Genomic DNA, 16,490 nt, shown 5'->3' with positions numbered 1-16,490 from the left:
TTTGGCAAAATAGATCAGCCTTTTGTATCATGGTTGTGATCATTTAACTTAATTTTTACTGGAAACGTCACTTACATCAAATAAACATCCACTGAGCAATTCATAGCAAGATGCTGGGTAGGTACAAAGTGTTTTATGTACGGTTGGTTATGCTTTCAAGGGCTGCTAAGATCGTTAAGGAATTAAATGGCAAAAAGTTTCAAATAGCAGCCTGGCTCTCCAATAGAGGAACTACCAGAAGGCTGTGATTATTGACAAATTGTGAGCCGATGCTTGAAGGCAGAAATGACTCAACACTGGAGTTCTTAGAGTTTTACAGGCAAGGAAGTAGGTGTGAAATGATGGAAAGGGTCTTTGGAGCTGGACAGAAGGGTCACGGCATGAGCAAAAGCACAGCCATGGGCCTTGCCCCTCCTGCCAAACAGCTGGCTTCTGGGCATGCTTGGGAATTAGGTCTTGGTGGTTTATTAAAACGATCATTAAGAACTCATAAAATTGGCCGGGCAAGGTAACTCAGGCCTGTAATCCCAACACTTTGGAAAGCTGAGGCGGGAGGATCACTTGAGGCCAGTTCAAGGTGACAGTGAGTTAGGATGGTGCCACTGTACTCCAGCCTGGGCAACAGTGAGACTCTGTCTCAAAAAAAAAAAAAAAAAAAAATTCACGAAGTCTTGGGTAGAAAAGCCTGTTGCTTCTCTGAGGCCAGGACATTACCATTTGGCAAGGAGCCTGAGGCCCCAGGTTGGTGGCGGGGCTCATCTCCTGTTTCTACAGTAGCAAGGCCACGCCCCCTGCGGTGTCAGATTGTGGGTTAAACTATGGATTCCATGGGCCCAAGATAAAGAACGCCAGGAAGCTGCCCCTGAGCAGAGCTGACCAGGGTTCAGATGGGCCCAGTCCCCACTGGAGCGAACGGGGGACCTTCAGACAGCAGCTAAGGCCCTAGCCAGCCGACGGGCCGGACGTGGGGGAAACGGCAGTGGTTTTGCAAGAGCTACCAGTGTGGTATGATAACATGCCACATGCTCTCTGAATACTTAGGAAGTTACTGGTTTGGGTTTTTATTAAGCAGTAATTAAATAGCTGAAAAACAAAACCCCAGATGTCAGCTTTGGCCCATAGCAGCTTTTTAAGTTTGCTTATTTTAAAGTGTATTTTCTTGAATCCTAGTTCTGTAGTAGAATCACTCCAGTAAATGAGCTCTATGGTCAAGTAAATTTTGGAAATCTCAGGTTGAGGCCTTCTGGGGCCTTTAATATGCTGATGTGCCTGAAGCTTGGGCTTTTCCTTCCTGACAACTGCCTAGGACTGGTCCGTGCGGCCACATTTTGGGGAATACAGTTATAAGTTATTACTTAACATGTTTGGCATTCTAAATAGCAGATACTTTGTTAAAAGTGACATTTTACACAATAAACAATGGAGGTAAATTTTTTCTTTTTTTGAGACACGGTCTTGCTCTGTCACCCTGGCTATAGTGCAGTGCCATCACCATAGCTCACTGCAACCTCAAACTCCTGGGCTGTAGCGATCTTACTGCCTCAGCCTCCCAAGTAGCTGGGACTACAGGTGCAAGCCACCATGCCCAGCTGATTTTTCTATTTTTTGTAGAGACGGGTCTCACTCTTGCCCAGGCTGGTCTCAAACTCGTGGTCTCGAGTGATCTTCCCACCTCAGCCGCCCAAAGTGCTGGGATTACAGGTGTGAGCCACCTCCCCGGGCTGATGTGAATACTGTTTACACAGCCAGGAGGGAGGTAAGGACTCGTACCTATCTACAGTCTGACAAGGGAGAGGCTCCAGGTCACCTGAAGAAATCTCAGGTTTTACATGGTGATCACTTGGTCCTTTTCAAAGTACTTGGATGTGCATAGTGTAGTCTTTGTCTGAGAAGCTCACCCCGGGATCTAGGTGCCCTCCCGTTCTGCAGAGGCTTGCAGAGGGGCGACACTTGCCCAGGGTCACAGACGCGCAAGGGGCAGTGCAGACGCATAAGGGGCAGTGGAGACTACAAACGCTGCCTCTCAGGCGGTGGACTTTCTCTTTCGCATTCACTCATTCAGCAAGCATTTTCTGAGCAGCCTCAAGCCCCTTTTTTATAATGTGGACAGCCCAGATTTGGTGAGTTAATCCTTCACCGCACGCCCAGCGATGCCAGATCCAAAAGTTGTGACTGGGAGAATGACAACTGAGATCTGGAGGTTTCTATCCGCAAGCGCACTGCGCACGTGCGAGTGCAGTGTCCTCCCTCGCCACTGCGTGTGCTCCTCCAGGGCAGGGACCGTGTGTGTCCAGTTTGCTCCTGGATGCCGGCGCACGGCAGATGTGCACACAACATGCTGGAGGAATTAATGGGTCTATGGTGGGAAGGAAAAGAGGGCTCTGTTGGTTGTTTTTCCCTTCACCCCTGTCTGTCCCCTCCTTCAGTCCCGAGTTCCAGTCCCACCTGCTCTGTCACCTGCCCACCTGTGGTAGGGCCCTCTCTGGTCTCCAGGGTCCTCATTGGTGAAATGGACATAGCATCTCTCTGCCAATCACGCATATTCATGCAGTGATATAAATGATGTGAAAGGGCTTTGAAACGTGGTAAATTAACGAGACTGGGTCACAGCTCTTCCTCATTTCCCAGTTCCTGCTCAGAAATGCCCTGCAAGGTCCCCAGCCCCTAGCTCTGTCCTAGCCCTTGGAACACTCTTTGCCTGCTTTGGGGAAGAACGGCATCCCAAGGACAGGGAACTAACATTGCATCTCCATTTCTCCCCTTTGCTATTTCCACGATCGCTCTTCCACCGAGACAGTAGGGCCGTTTTCCTGGCTGCTCGGCCTACTCGCTAGACCCAGGGGAGGGGCTTGTGCCTGTCACAAAGGGCATTCCGTGACAGGGTGATGCAAGGGGCGGGTGTGACATAAATACCAGAGAACGTCTGGGCATATCCCAGTTACTCATTCTGACTTCTCTGGACCAGCGAGTACTTAGAAGTCTCCTTTGAAGATGACAAGAAAGCTCCCTCCGATTTCTCGGCCTCGGCCCCAGCCTCCACCTCCCGCTGTTCCTTCATGCTCTTGGCCCAAAACCGTCCTTCCTCCCCTTGCTCCTCAGCATCGCGCCCCGCAGCCTCCTCCCCAGAACCACGCGGCTCTTTCTGTTCTCTGCCCCACCGGTTTCCCCGCTCTGACTAATCCCCCCGCTTCCCACCGCCCCACCCCGAGGCTCTCCATGTCCAGCTCCACCTGCGTTCCTGCCCGCCTGCCGCCCCTCTGCCACCCCCCGGTCCACCTGGCTCCCCTTAGCTGCTACTCCCCCCTCCAGGCCCCCACCCCTCCTCCCAGCCCTGCATCCTAGGCCCCTACACTCTCGTCCCTGCCTACTGTCCAGTCACCCCTGGCCAGACCTGGCAGGTCCCAAATCTCCTGGGGAGATGGTGTCCCTACTACTGGGACAGTTGTGGGCAGCCCAGAACTGCTGGGACGGCAGCCTGACCTGGTGGACGCCAGGCAGGCAAGACACTGGCAGCCGGCGTGCACCTCGGTGAGTTACAGGACCCTCGTCCACGCGTGGCCCCTGGTCATCTCCTGTCTGCGCTTGGCCTTCACCCCATCTTGTTAATCCCCTTCGCATGCCCGGGATGCCTTTAACAATTCCCCCCTCTAGGCAGCCTGGTCCTGTCCTCTCCTGCCGCACCAGCCAGCCTGCGTGAGCCGCTGCTGCTGTGACTGGCCTCTCCGTGGAACTCGGTCTGTGACCACAGAGCACCCTGGGGGACCCGCGGCAGAGAAGAGCAGGGTGAGGAGTGGGAAGCGTCCCGCCCGTTGGCAAGGAGGCGGGTGCTGGGGTGTGGTGAGTGCAGGAAAGGGGAGCCCTGGCCGCCCCCCTCCCCCCCTGCCCCCGGCACACAGGGCACGAGGCCCTGCTATAGAGAGACAGGGACTCAGGGTGGCTCGGTTTATAGTTTTTGGTCTGTTTCCTCCCAGACTCCATTTTTTTTTCACCCCAGGATTCTAGAACCGTGCCGGGGACTCTCTGCCCTTCCGAAATGTCTCCTACAAAAGGGGGCGGGGCCTTCCATTGTGTTCTCATCAGAGGTCTGAGGCTGAGCCCCTGTCTCAGCGAACGGGACAGGGAGCAGGTGTGGCAGGCAAGAACATGTCCAGAGCCTGCCCGAGTGACAGCATCCAGTGAACAGATGACATTTTTTAAAAAGTACTCTCCTCAAACTGATATCTTTTTCTTTTTTTTTGAGACAAGGTCTTACTCTGTTGCCCAGGCTAGAGTGCCATGGCGTCAGCCTCGCTCACAGCAACCTCAAACTCCCGGGCTCAAGTGATCCTCCTGCCTCAGCCTCCTGAGTAGCTGGGACTACAGGCATGTGCCACCATGCCCGGCTAATTTTTTCTATGTATTTTTAGTTGTCCAGATCATTTCTTTCTATTTTTAGTAGAGACGGGGTCTCGCTCTTGCTGAGGCTGGTCTCAAACTCCTGAGCTCAAACAATCTGCCTGCCTCGGCCTCCCAGAGTGCTAGGATTACAGGCATGAGCCACCGCACCTGGCTTGATATCTTGATTAAATAAAATCTCAATCAAAATTCCAACAGATATTTTTAGGGAATTTGACAAGTAGCTTATAATTTGTATGGAAATGGACAGGGACAAGAATAGCCAAGACTCTCCTAAGAGGAAATTCTCTCCCACCAGATACCAGAACTTCCTACAAAAATGAGAGTAATTCAGATTAGTGCAGTACTCCTGCAAGCAGAGAGAGAGAGAGAGAGAGAGAGACAAATGACGTGGCATAGAGCCCAGAAACAGAGTCACACGTGTGTAGACACTTTCTTTAAGACAAAAATAGCAGGTCACAACAGTGGGGACTGGGCTGTCTTTTCAATAAATTGGTGCAGGGTCTATTGGATACTCATTTGGAGAATAAATTAGGCTGCATGCCTCCTTCCCACGACACACAAAAATCAACTTCAGGTGAAACATAGATGTAAATCTGAAAGGGTAAAAATAAGAAAAAATAAAAATATAATAAAAAGAATTTTACAGATGTGATTATATTAAAGATTCTGAGATGGGGAGATTATCCTGTATAAACACAGAGGAGGTAAAAAAAGAATGTTAGAAGTCCAGGCAAAGCAATCAGGGAAAGCTTCCTGGAAGAGGTGCCCTTAGAGGCAGAAAGGTGAATGGCAGGAGCCGAGGGCCGGTTGGTGGAGCCAGGCTTTGAGAGCCAGTTGAGCTGGCAGGACAGACCCTGGGCACAGCCTGGTTTTCAGACTCTTAGTCAGTGGTGCGAGGGTAAAAGTTCAACAACAAGCCCTTGGGGAGTAGGGCAGGAAGCCTGATCTGCAGCCTTTGCCGATTTCTAGGATGTCAGTACTCCCAGCATGCCCGGTTTGCAGCTACCAAGGTGATGTCACGGAATGCAAAGCTGGTAAGAGACGCACAGCGGCTCCCCGCTGCACAGCAGTCATTTCCACTGTACGGAGACAATAAATGGCATCAGCAACCACGCGAGCATTCAGAGTAGTAAGTCGAAGTCAAATAATTCAGAAGTGACGAATTTTGAGTAGTAACTTTGTTTTGTTTTGTTTTGTTGTTTTACTGCAACACTTTTATTTTTCCTTACACAATGACGTGTTGCTGGGGCCCAATGTTTTCACATAACAGTAGAAAACCAAAATTTGGGATCTCCTAAAGAATTGAGTACAAAAACCTTACATAAATTAAAAGGATGAATAAATTTACAGGTGTAAATGCAAACTGCTTCCAACTGAAGCCAAGTAACTGCCCTTGATGTTCCCACAGGAAAACGTCAGGAAAGACAGGAAAACTGGGTCCTCAGGCTTGGACTCCTCCAAACCCTGCTAGGCTGGCAACACAGAAAGGACTGGGTCAGGACGCTCGCCGGCCCCTGCAGAAGTCCCGGAATGGGCAGCTCTGACGCACGGATACCCTACACACACCGAGCCTGCTGGCCAGATACCCCGGGCCAAGAAGTGACTGAGCCACAGGTCTTAAGGGTTCAAATCCAAGACATGGACAGGGTATTAAACAATCAAGGGAACAGTAAACTTGACTACAGGGTAAAAATCAGCAACAAGTTCTACAGTCCAGTGCTGATACCAGATATAAGCTTCAAGGACAAATTTCTTTTCAAAGGCTTATTCCAGTTGCGTGAGGCTAGCATGAGGTGTGTGCATTTGCCAGAGCAAATGGATACCTCTGGATCAACTCAGGCAGCAAATACCACGCATATCTGCTCGCAGTCCACTTAGAAGCATTTGCGGTGGACGATGGAGGGCCCGGACTCGTCGCACTCCTGCTTGCTGGTCCGCCTCTGCTGGACGGTGGGCAGCGAGGCCGGGATGGAGCCGCCCGTCCACACCGGGCACTTGCGCTCACGGGGAGCGATGATCTTGACCTTCATGGCGCTGGGCGCCGGGGCGGTGATCTCCTGCATCGTGTCGGCGATGCCCGGGTACCTGGTGGTGCCCCCAGACAGCACCGTGTTGGCGTACAGGGCCTCGCGGGTGTCCACGTCACACTTCGTGATGGAGTGGAAGGTCGTCTCGTGGATGCCGCAGGACTCCATACCCAGGAAGGACGGCTGGCAGAGCGCCTCTGGACACCGGAACCGCTCGTGGCCCACGGTGACGGCCAGGCCGTCGGGCAGCTCGGAGCTCTTCTCCAAGGAGGAGGAGGATGTGGCAGTGGCCGTCTCCTGCTCCAAGTCCAGGGCAGCGTAGCACAGCTTCTCCTTGATGTCGCGCACAATCTCCCGCTCGGCCGTGGTTGTGAAGCTGCAGCCGCGCTCCGTGAGGATCCTCATGAGGTAGTCTGTCCCGGCCAGCCAGGTCCAGACGCAGGATGGCGTGGGGGACAGCGACCCCCCGTAGATGGGCACCGTGTGGGTGACCCCGTCTCCAGAGTCCATGACAGTGCCAGTGGTGTGACCAGAGGCGTACAGGGACAGCACGGCCTGGATGGCCACATACATGGCCGGGGTGCTGAAGGTCTCAAACACAATCTGGGTCATCTTCTCCCTGTTGGCCTTGGGGCTCAGAGGGCCCTCGGTCAGCAGCACCGGGTGCTCCTCGGGGCCACGCGTAGCTCGTTGTGGAAGGGGTGGTGCCAGATCTTCTCCATATCGTCCCAGCTGGTGACGATGCCGTGCTCGATGGGGTGCTTCAGGGTCAGGATGCCGCGCTTGCTCTGGGCCTCATTGCCCATGTACAAGTCCTTCTGGCCCATGCCCACCATCGCTCCCTGGTGCCAGTGGCGGCCGATGATGGAGGGGAACACGGCTCGGGGGGTGTTGTCCCCAGCAAAGCCAGCTTTGCACGTGCCAGAGCCATTGTGGATGACGAGCGTGGCAATTTCCTCTTCCATGGTGATCGGCAGGGGAGCTGAGCGGCCGGCCAGCGGCGGTGAGTGAGACCGTAACTTTGTTTTTTATGTCACTTATTCCATTGTAATTTATAGAATTTAATTTTTAAGAATAGCTGTGTTTAATAATTGGCTCACAAAGTTCCTAAAGATGTAAAAAGTTGACTCCCACGAGTAGACCAGTTTCCTCCAGCGCTCCCTGAACTCCGTGAAACCGCCTCGTGGAACTTACGGAGCTCCAAGGAAGCGGATTTATCAGCGAGTTCTTGCTGTTGAGCACTTGGCTAAAACCGAGCCAGTGTTGACTTAAGGTTTTGATACTTTGTTCATTACGGATCTTTTGCATAAATTTTGATTATTTTTACAGCAGTAAAATATACATAATATAAAATTTACCATTTTCACCATTTTAAGTGCACAGTTTTGTGTCACGGAACACATTAACACCGTTGTGCAACCCATCTCCGGAACTTATTTCATCCTGCAAAACTGAACCTCTGTACTCAGTAAACACTAACCCCCCATCCCCTCTTCCCCCAGCCCCTGGCAAATTCCATTCTACCTTAATAAGAATTTATGAATCGATACTGACATAAATAAATGATTGAATAAATTAATAAATGGGGAAGAAGAGAAAAATCTATGTAGAAGAATTTCGAATAAATCACATAGCTGCTTCACCCGACAGGAGGACAAACATAACTGAGGGCTGTCTGAGCGACTGTCTTTCAAAGAGTACCGTTTAGAAGAGGGTGGGGGAATAATTACCTTTATTATTCGTATTATCCGTAGACATCTGACAAGTATTACCTCAGTCTGGTGGTCAAGGTCACCATGAATTATGTCGATAGTAGGTGCCCTTGATGCCATGTGATGAAATGACACTTGACCTGTGATCTTCCTCCCAACAACCCATAACCCAAATGGTTTAATCATGAAAAATCAGCACACAAAGCCCAACAGAGGCGCATCCCACAGCACGCCTGACCAGTGTTCCTCAGAACTGTCACGGTCATCAAAAACAAGAACAGTCTGAGAAACTGTCACATGCAAGAGGAGCTAAGGAGACACGACAACTAAATGTGATATGGTATTCTTGGTGGCATCCTGGAACAGGAAAAGGATATTAGGTAAAAACTGAGGACATCTGAATAACTATAGATTTTAGTTAATAGCCATGTATCAATATTGATTCATTAATTGTAACAAATGTACCATACTAATGCAAGATTTTTTTTTTTTTGGGACAGAGTCCCACTCTGTCACCCTGGCTAGAGTGCCGTGGTGTCAGCCTAGCTCACAGCAACCTCAAACTCCTGGGCTCAAGCAATCCTCCTGCCTTAGCCTCCCGAGTCGCTGGGACTACAGGCACACCTGGCTAATTTTCTATTTTTAGTGCACTTGGGGTCTTGCTCTTGCTCAGGCTGGTCTCGAACTCCTGAGCTTAAGAGATCCTCCCGCCTCGGCCTCTCAGAGTGCTAGAATTACAGGGTGAGCCACCATACCCGGCCTAATGCAAGATGTTAATCATTTCACTTATAGGGGGCATAGGATGTATATGTGAACTTTGCTCGGTTTCTCTGTAAATCTAAAACTGTTCTAAAAAATTAGAGTCTATTACACATTCACATGGGGTTTACCTTCTCCTCCACAACACAGTTGTGCAGGTTAGAATTAGGGAGGAGGGAGGATGTGCCAGGTTATCCTGTGGCCCAGCACTCCCTGCCCCCTCCCTGCCCCAGGAAGCCCCTTCCCCAGCTGCCATGCTGCCAAGGTTCTTGTCCTCTGGCTCCATTATTCTCAGAGGATGGGCGTCAAAGAACAAAGGGTCAGTGTGTCCCAGTGGCTGGGACTCCAGCACTGGAGCCCAACTTCCTGAGTTCAAATCCTGGCTTTAAGGCTCAGTGTGGTGGCTCACACCTGTGATCCCAGCACTTTGGGAGGCCAAGGTGGGAGGATCGCTTGAGGCCAGGAGTTCAAGACTAGCCTGGGCAACAGAGTGAGACCCCCATCTCTGAAAATTTTTTAAAAATCCTGGCTTTACATTCCTGTGTGACCTGGAGCACGTTGCTCTTTAATCTATAAAGCGGAGGCACTCAAGACACTTCAGGCGGTAGTTGTGAAGATTAAATGAAGACAGGAAACAACACAAATGTCCACCGATGGTTGAAGAAGCCAACAAAGTGGGTACAGCAACACAATGGACTGTTAACCGCATAAAGGAAGGAGTGCTGACACATGCCACGGCGTGGATGAAACTCGAATGCATTATTCTAAGTGAAGGAAGCCGGGCACAAAAGGGCACATATATGATTCCATTTACACGAAATGTGCAAAAAGGCAAATGCATAGAGATGCAAAGCAGCTTCGTGGTTGCCAGGGGGTGGGGGAGAGCAAAATGGGGAGTGGCTTGTTGGCTACAGGGTTTTATTTAGGGGTGATGAAAGTGTTCTGGAACTAAATCGATGGCTGCACAACACTGTGAGTGTACTAAATGCCACTGAATTGTACATGTTAAAATGATAAACATGGTGAAATTTCACTAAGTAGTAAATATGATTCAACTATAATAAAAATGATTTGATCAGGCGCAGTGGCTCACGCCTGTAATCCCAGCACTCTGGGGGGCCGAGGTGGGAGGATCGTTTGAGCTCAAGAGTTTGAGACCAGGCTGAGCAGGGGTGAGAGCCCGTCTCTACTAAAAATGGAAGAAGTTAGCCAGGCATGGTGACGCGCGCCTGCAGTCCCGGGGCTGGTGGTGACAGCCAAGGGTGGGCTAGTGGCCCGGCCTTTACAAACGGTATCTCATTTTATCTTTTTCATATCCCCCCAATGGCCCTGCTTGACAAATAAGGAAACGGGAGCTCCAAGTGGCTAAGTGGCTTGGAGGTCACACACAGAGAGAGGAAGTGGCAGGGCTCACATGCAGCCCAGTCTGAGCACAGAGTTGTGGCCCTGGGACTCAGCCACCTTCCTGGCACGTCAGGCTGTCCCGGGGCCTGGGTCACTGTTTGTGTGTCTGTCTGAGGCCCCAGGAGTGGGGCAGACACTGTTCGGGGATCTGATCTTTATCTTAAAGCCAACTTTGTCCTCCCCAACCCCCTGAACAGGCTCAGCAGAGGTGGGCTCTGCTGTATGCAGGTACAAGGTACCGGAGCCTTGGCGATGTTTCCAGGCCACTAGGGGGCGCTGGCGACGCTGCTCTACCTTTGGTATGAAAATTCTTGCCGCTAAGTGGGTGGGGTGGGGACGCAGGTCGGCTCAGCTCCTGCTCTGTGTGACCTGGGACTCCAGGTCACCCTTCTGTCAGAGAGGATAATGCCATCCTAGACCAACGTCAGAAGAGATCGAAGATGGCAAAAGTGCCTTGAGAGGTTAAAAGAAATATTGTTGTTATCCTTAATACATCATCAATAATTCAGTAAGACCAGACTGCCATAAAATAGATTTCATTAACATATAACTGTTATTCATAGTGGCTTAAAATACAGGATTTGGAGTGGAGCAGACCCAGGATCAAAGCCCAGGAGCTGTCCTCGCCATATCCACCTCCGTTCGGTGGGTACAACAATAGTAACGGCCTCACGGAGTGGCTTTGCGGATTAAACCAGGAAATGCATGTGAGCTCTCAGCACAGAGCCGGCCACACAGCACATGCTTGGTACGCGGTAGCTGCTTTTATAGTGTCGTATTCTGTGTGCTCAAGCCGGGACCCTAGCCAGAGGCTGGTGTGGATACAGGGCCAGAGAATCTGAGTGTGTCCCACTGACCACCTTGCCTCTGGTCCCTGCCCTCTGGTCCCTGACCAAGCCCCCTGCAGCACAGATCCTCCATCGTGCCCACCCCTGAGACCCAAGGCCCGACTCTTCTCCTTGCGTTCAGGGCCCTCCCGGGCCTAGCGCCTACCCTCCAAACCCCTCCCCTACCCCCGGTGGCATCTCAGCGAAACCCTCTGTATTAGCTTCCTATTTTCTGCTGTAACAAATTACCACAAGTTTAGTAGCTTCAAACTACACGAGTTTATTTTTTTACAGTTCAAAAGGCTAAAAGTCCACCACGGATCTCACTGGGCTGAAGTCAAGGTGTCAGCAGAACTGGCCCCTTCCGGAGGCTCCGGGGAGAATCGATTCCCTCGCCCTTTCCGGCTTCTGGGGGCCGCCCCCGTGCCGTGGCTGGTGGCCCCTGCCCCATCTCCGTGCCAGCGAGGTCTGGCCGCTCTTCCCTAGTCACACCTCCCCCTCTCTCCTCTTTCAACACCCTTGTGATGACACTGGGACCACCCCCCGCCCTCCTCCCCGCAGCCCCCGGCCCCTCCTGGGCCCGTGACGCCTTCCTCACTGGGATTGTCCCCCCAGCAGCCGGAGCAGCCACTTGTCCATCGCCAGCGGCCGGGAAGAGCAGGCGAAGCCAAGTGCATCCTCCTCTCTGTACAGAACGTGCCTGGGAAGCCAAGGGGACGCTGCAGTGGGCTGCACGGCTGCCTGGGGTCAGCGCTCCCGCCCAGCTGACGCGACCCCCGGCCCTCTCTGGGCTGGAGGGCGGAGAGAGGGTCCTAGGTCCTTGGCTCTTTGCAGATCAGTCTGTCGCCTACGAGACCAACTCCGCCAGCGACCTCCATGTCAACACACAGCTGAGTGGGGCATGGACACGCTTGTAGCTCTGACTCGGGTGGGGCAAAGGCAACAGGTGCAAACCTAAACATTTGTTTATTCTGAAATTTTTAAAAAAGACAAAAAAACCCAAAAATACCCACGCAGCTGAGTATGTGTCCAGTGTCCCCTGGGGAGGAAGGGAGGCTGGACTCGGGTGGGTGGTGGCCCCAGCAGAGCGGGAGGGGTGCGGTGTGCATGCCCAGGGCTCCGAGGCCACCCATGGAGGCCCAGCCTGGGAAGCTTGTGGGGTCCGGGAGCCCAGAGCTGCTCATGCCCTCGTGTAGTGTTGGGGTCACTCTGCAGCCTGCGGCCCAGTGCCCCCGGCTGCTACCCATCTTTCCGTACGCTGCTCCTGCATGTCTGAGGGGGGCCTGGGTGAGTACGCCACCTCTGTGGCCCCCTCTCCCGCACGGGCCCCATCCTGTGAGTGCGCCCACAGCCCCGCCAGGGTCAGCCCCACCCAGGGCGTGCCTGCGGGCAGCCAAACCTGGGGGAGCGATAGTTTCAGTGGGGTCCTTTCCACCCCTCCCCATCGACACACCCTCAAAGGCTGGAAGAAACAACTAACAGCTATTGAGAACTTGCCATGTGCCAAGCCCGTTGCATGAATTAATTTCATCCTCACAACCCAACCCTAGGAGATAGATTCTGTTATTATCCTGCTTCTTACATACGGGCAAACTGAGGCACAGAGCAGTTAGGAGGAAAAGAAAGACTCATATCCATCATCCCAGGCATTACACTAACTCACAGCTAAAACTCTAGCCAGGCTAAATAGCTTGCTGAGGACACACGGCCCGCCACCGGGGGACGGCAGCAGGATTTAAACCAGCATCCTCTGACCCCAGAACCTGAGCTCCCAGGTAGCATCCTCTGACCCCAGAACCTGAGCTCCCAGGTACCCTCCTCTCCTGCTTCCCAGGGCGAGACTCTTTGTCTTGGCCAAACCCCTCCGTCAAGGAGCTGTAAGTAGCCCCGTTGCACAGAGGAAGAAACTGAGGCTCAGAGAGGCCCAAGTCACACAACCAATGGCAAACCTGGAATGCAGGAGGGAGCTGGTGGGTGGGGCCTGGGGAAGAGCCCTTGATTCAGGCATTTCTCTGCCCCTTGGAGCAGATGGACACGTGTGTGTGACAGGTGTGGGCGTCACGGGAATGCTGGGATGGTGTCATGGTTCATGGTCGGGCCTGGGGCTCTCCCTGAGGCTCAGTGTTCTCAGCTGTGAAATGGGAGCAATAATTCCTCCTTCCTGAGCCGAACGAGGACTCCGAGGCTAGCAGAGCCCTGAACGGTGCCCGGCAGGCAGAAGGCGCTCAGTGGACACACAGGGCTAGTCAGGGGGTCACCGTAGCGCTTGCTGCCCTCAAGCCCGAGTGGATCAAGGCTTGAGGTTTGTTGAGAAACTTCATCTCCTTCACCCTGAAGCTGGTCCTGAAGTGAGGCCAGCTGACCGACTGCAGTCCTGGGTCATGCCCAGGAGGCTGGACACCCGCCACCCCTGCCGTTCCCAGAGAAAGTGCCCCCCCCACCTCCCCTTGGAGGCATCCTTGCCACACCCTGAGAGGTGGACAGGACGAGGAATAGCCTCATTAGCACATAGATGAGAAAACAGAGGGTCAGAGAGGACAAGAGTCCTGATTCGCCAAGTCAGTGGCAAATTGGTGATGGAGTAGGGCCGAGGGCACAGGCCTTTGGAGCCCAGCCGGGCCCTGAGCTGCTACCCCGGGCTGCTTCCTTTTTTCCCAGCCCTGGGACCCCGAGTCGGCTTCATCCCTCCCACCTCTGGGGGAGCGGCTGCCACTGTTCTGACGGTCCCTTGTCCTGGCCATAGGACTCCGGTCTTCCATCGCTTGTCAGCGGTTTCCCCACCAGCCATGGCCAAGTAACCATCCACTGCCTCAGGTTGCCCAAGATCTCCTGTCAAAACAAGGGCGTCACGGTCAGTTCTTCCGTGATGGTGAAATTCTTCTCCCCACGCCCAGGCAGGTGGCATTTTGTGACTTACGCTCTTGAAGAGGTGAGGTGAGTGCAAGGGAAGGCGGGGAGCAGGGGACCTGGCCCATAGATGGGCCACTGGGGCAGGGGTCTGGGGGCCTCTGAGGCCTCAAGATTCTTTTCACCACCTCTGCTGGGATTGATTGTTTCTTATACATGACTCCTGATGACCAAAATCATATGATGCAAGCCATGAGGGGTGCACAGGGGGTTTCCACAGTTTGAGGAATATTTTCTTCCTTGAGTGGAGGGACAGGGGGTTTGTTTCACAGGTCCACAAGCCTCCGGCCACAGCCGTTAGGGCCATGTGGATTTCCACATTCAGACCGTGTGGATTTGGAAAGGCAGTACCGTGTGTGTGCACACTGGGTCCATTACAGAGCACCCCGATAAGGTCGGGGTGACTCCCCACAGTCCAACACTGGCATGTCTCCTCCTATGAATACGCACATGAAGCGAGATAATAAATACCATTAAAATCGCCTCCCGTCCAATGGCCAGGTTTTGGTGCCAAACTTAAGAAAAAAACTTGCAGTTTTCAGACCTTGTTTGATCTTATAATGGTAAATAAGGGAGTAAGGATCAGTAGTATCCCTTATGCTCGTTTGTGTAGCGTCAGTATTTCCTAACACCTTCAAAACTAAAGAGAAAAGCAATGTAGTAAGCACATTGTGGAAAATAGAGAAAAGTACTAAGAAGAAAACCACACCCATAATCCCTTGCCCAGAGACACCCCCTCCCTGTCCCCACTGTGGACACTGGGTGCATTTCCTTCTGGCGCTTTATTATTTTTTAATAAACTTTAAAATTTGGGGATAATGTTAGATTTGGATAAAAGTTGCAAAATAGTACAGAGAGTTCTCACATCCCCCTCACCCAGTTTTCCCTGATGTTAGCGTCTCGCATAACCTGCCACACTTGTCATGGCTGAGAGACTAACGTTGACGCACTACTGTAACCAAAGTCCAGACTTTATTTTAATTTCCCTAGTTTTTCCACTGATATCTTTTTTCTGTTCCACGATCCAATCTAGGATAGCACATTGATTTAGCATTTATCTCTTTGTCCCAGAACTCAGCAAGTATTTAGCTTTTCAAAAATCTCAACATTTTTTTTTTTTTTTTTTGAGACAGAGTCTCACTCTGTCACCCAGGCTACAGTGCCGTGGTGTCATCATAGCTCACTGCAATCTCAAACTCCTGGGCTCAAGCAATCCTCCTGCCTCAGCCTCCCAAGCAGCTGGGACTATAGGCATGCGCCACTACCCCCAGCTAATTTTTCTATTTTTAGTAGAGACATGGTCTCGCTCTTACTCAGGCTGGTCTCGAACTCCTGAGCTCAAGCGATCCTCCTGCCTCGGCCTCCCAGAGTGCTAGGATTACAGGCGTGAGCCACCATGCCTGACCCTCTTTAACTTTTGTATTATTTTATTTTGGCCTTTTCCTGTGGATATGGATGTATTATATTTTATTCACTTATTTTTTGTTATTTAAGAATCTGAAAAATTCAGCATCCTTGTTAAAGAAAAAAAATTATGCAATGACATTTGTGAAAGCACAGTAAGGAAGACTCTACTCAGGACCATCGTGCTAGGCATGGGGACCGTGGCAGTGGGGTCTGGCAGCGATGGGGCGAGACCAGACTCATACCGAACACGGCGTGGGCCAGGGGGGACTTGCAGCCACGGAGCAGGGTGGGGTCAGCGGGGCGAAAATGACTAAGGTTGAAACCTCAGGGGTAAGGGGAATTCCGGCTAAACTGACGCGGCCAGGATTCTTGCTGCAGTCAGGCCATGGGCGTTAGACGCCACCCGGGGAAGGTAGAGGCTGAGGGACCCAATCAGATATCAAGGGGGATCAAATATTGAGGGTGGGGGGTCCTTGCCAAACTGACTTGCAAGAGTTCTTACTAAAACTGGATTCACAAGGAAGTGCACAAATGGTCCTGGGAGAAGGTTCGGGAGCCTGACTAAATAAAGTTTGGTCAAGCAGAGTCTTTGTCCTACTATAACAAACACCTATTAAACACTTACCTGCCCCCGACCCCCACCACCCAGAATGTCCTGTTTCATTCCAAAGAGCTTCGTTCCCCCAGCTTTCCTAGGCTTCTGCTCTTGTTTCTGGTTTGTGAAGACGTCCCTTCTCGATCTCAAGTCTGGCTGTGGACATGTTTGTTTAAACGTCTGTGTTAACCGGGACGTCCCGTCCATGTGTTGGAGCTGAAGGGAGCGCTTCCAGGAGGGGGGACCTTTGGCTGGATCTCAAGGGGCAGGGACAGAGCCATAGGAAGGTGCCCTGGCCGAGGGGAACATGACGAGGGCGTAAGGAGGGCAACACCAGTGTGGCTGGGGCAGGGTGGTTTGGGGTGAAGGTGTTGCGGGTCAGGCCGACAGGTATGTAGAGACCATCTCACGGAGGCTTAAAGACCAGCTGAGGGGGAAGTAGAGCCCACAGAAG

The 16,490-nt window shown here is 52.2% G+C and overlaps 1 long non-coding RNA gene and 1 pseudogene across 2 annotated transcripts; one reads left to right on the top strand and one right to left on the bottom strand.

The window, feature by feature from the left end:
- Nucleotides 1-6,272: 6,272 nt before the first annotated feature.
- Nucleotides 6,273-7,390, bottom strand: LOC123625296 (annotated as a pseudogene).
- Nucleotides 7,391-8,457: 1,067 nt separating this feature from the next.
- On the top strand, nucleotides 8,458-11,794 carry LOC123625295. Of its 2 annotated transcripts, none has more exons than XR_006730450.1 (3): nucleotides 8,458-8,517; nucleotides 10,864-11,048; nucleotides 11,746-11,794. It is a non-coding gene; the product is annotated as an uncharacterized LOC123625295 (long non-coding RNA). The 2 variants fall into 2 exon arrangements; XR_006730451.1 differs by having other exon boundaries at nucleotides 11,743-11,774.
- The last annotated feature ends 4,696 nt before the right edge of the window (nucleotides 11,795-16,490 follow it).

The sequence above is a fragment of the Lemur catta genome, chromosome 20, assembly GCF_020740605.2.
Source record: "Lemur catta isolate mLemCat1 chromosome 20, mLemCat1.pri, whole genome shotgun sequence".
NCBI classification, from domain to species: domain Eukaryota; kingdom Metazoa; phylum Chordata; class Mammalia; order Primates; family Lemuridae; genus Lemur; species Lemur catta.
This window is presented reverse-complemented; position numbering and strand designations above follow the sequence as displayed.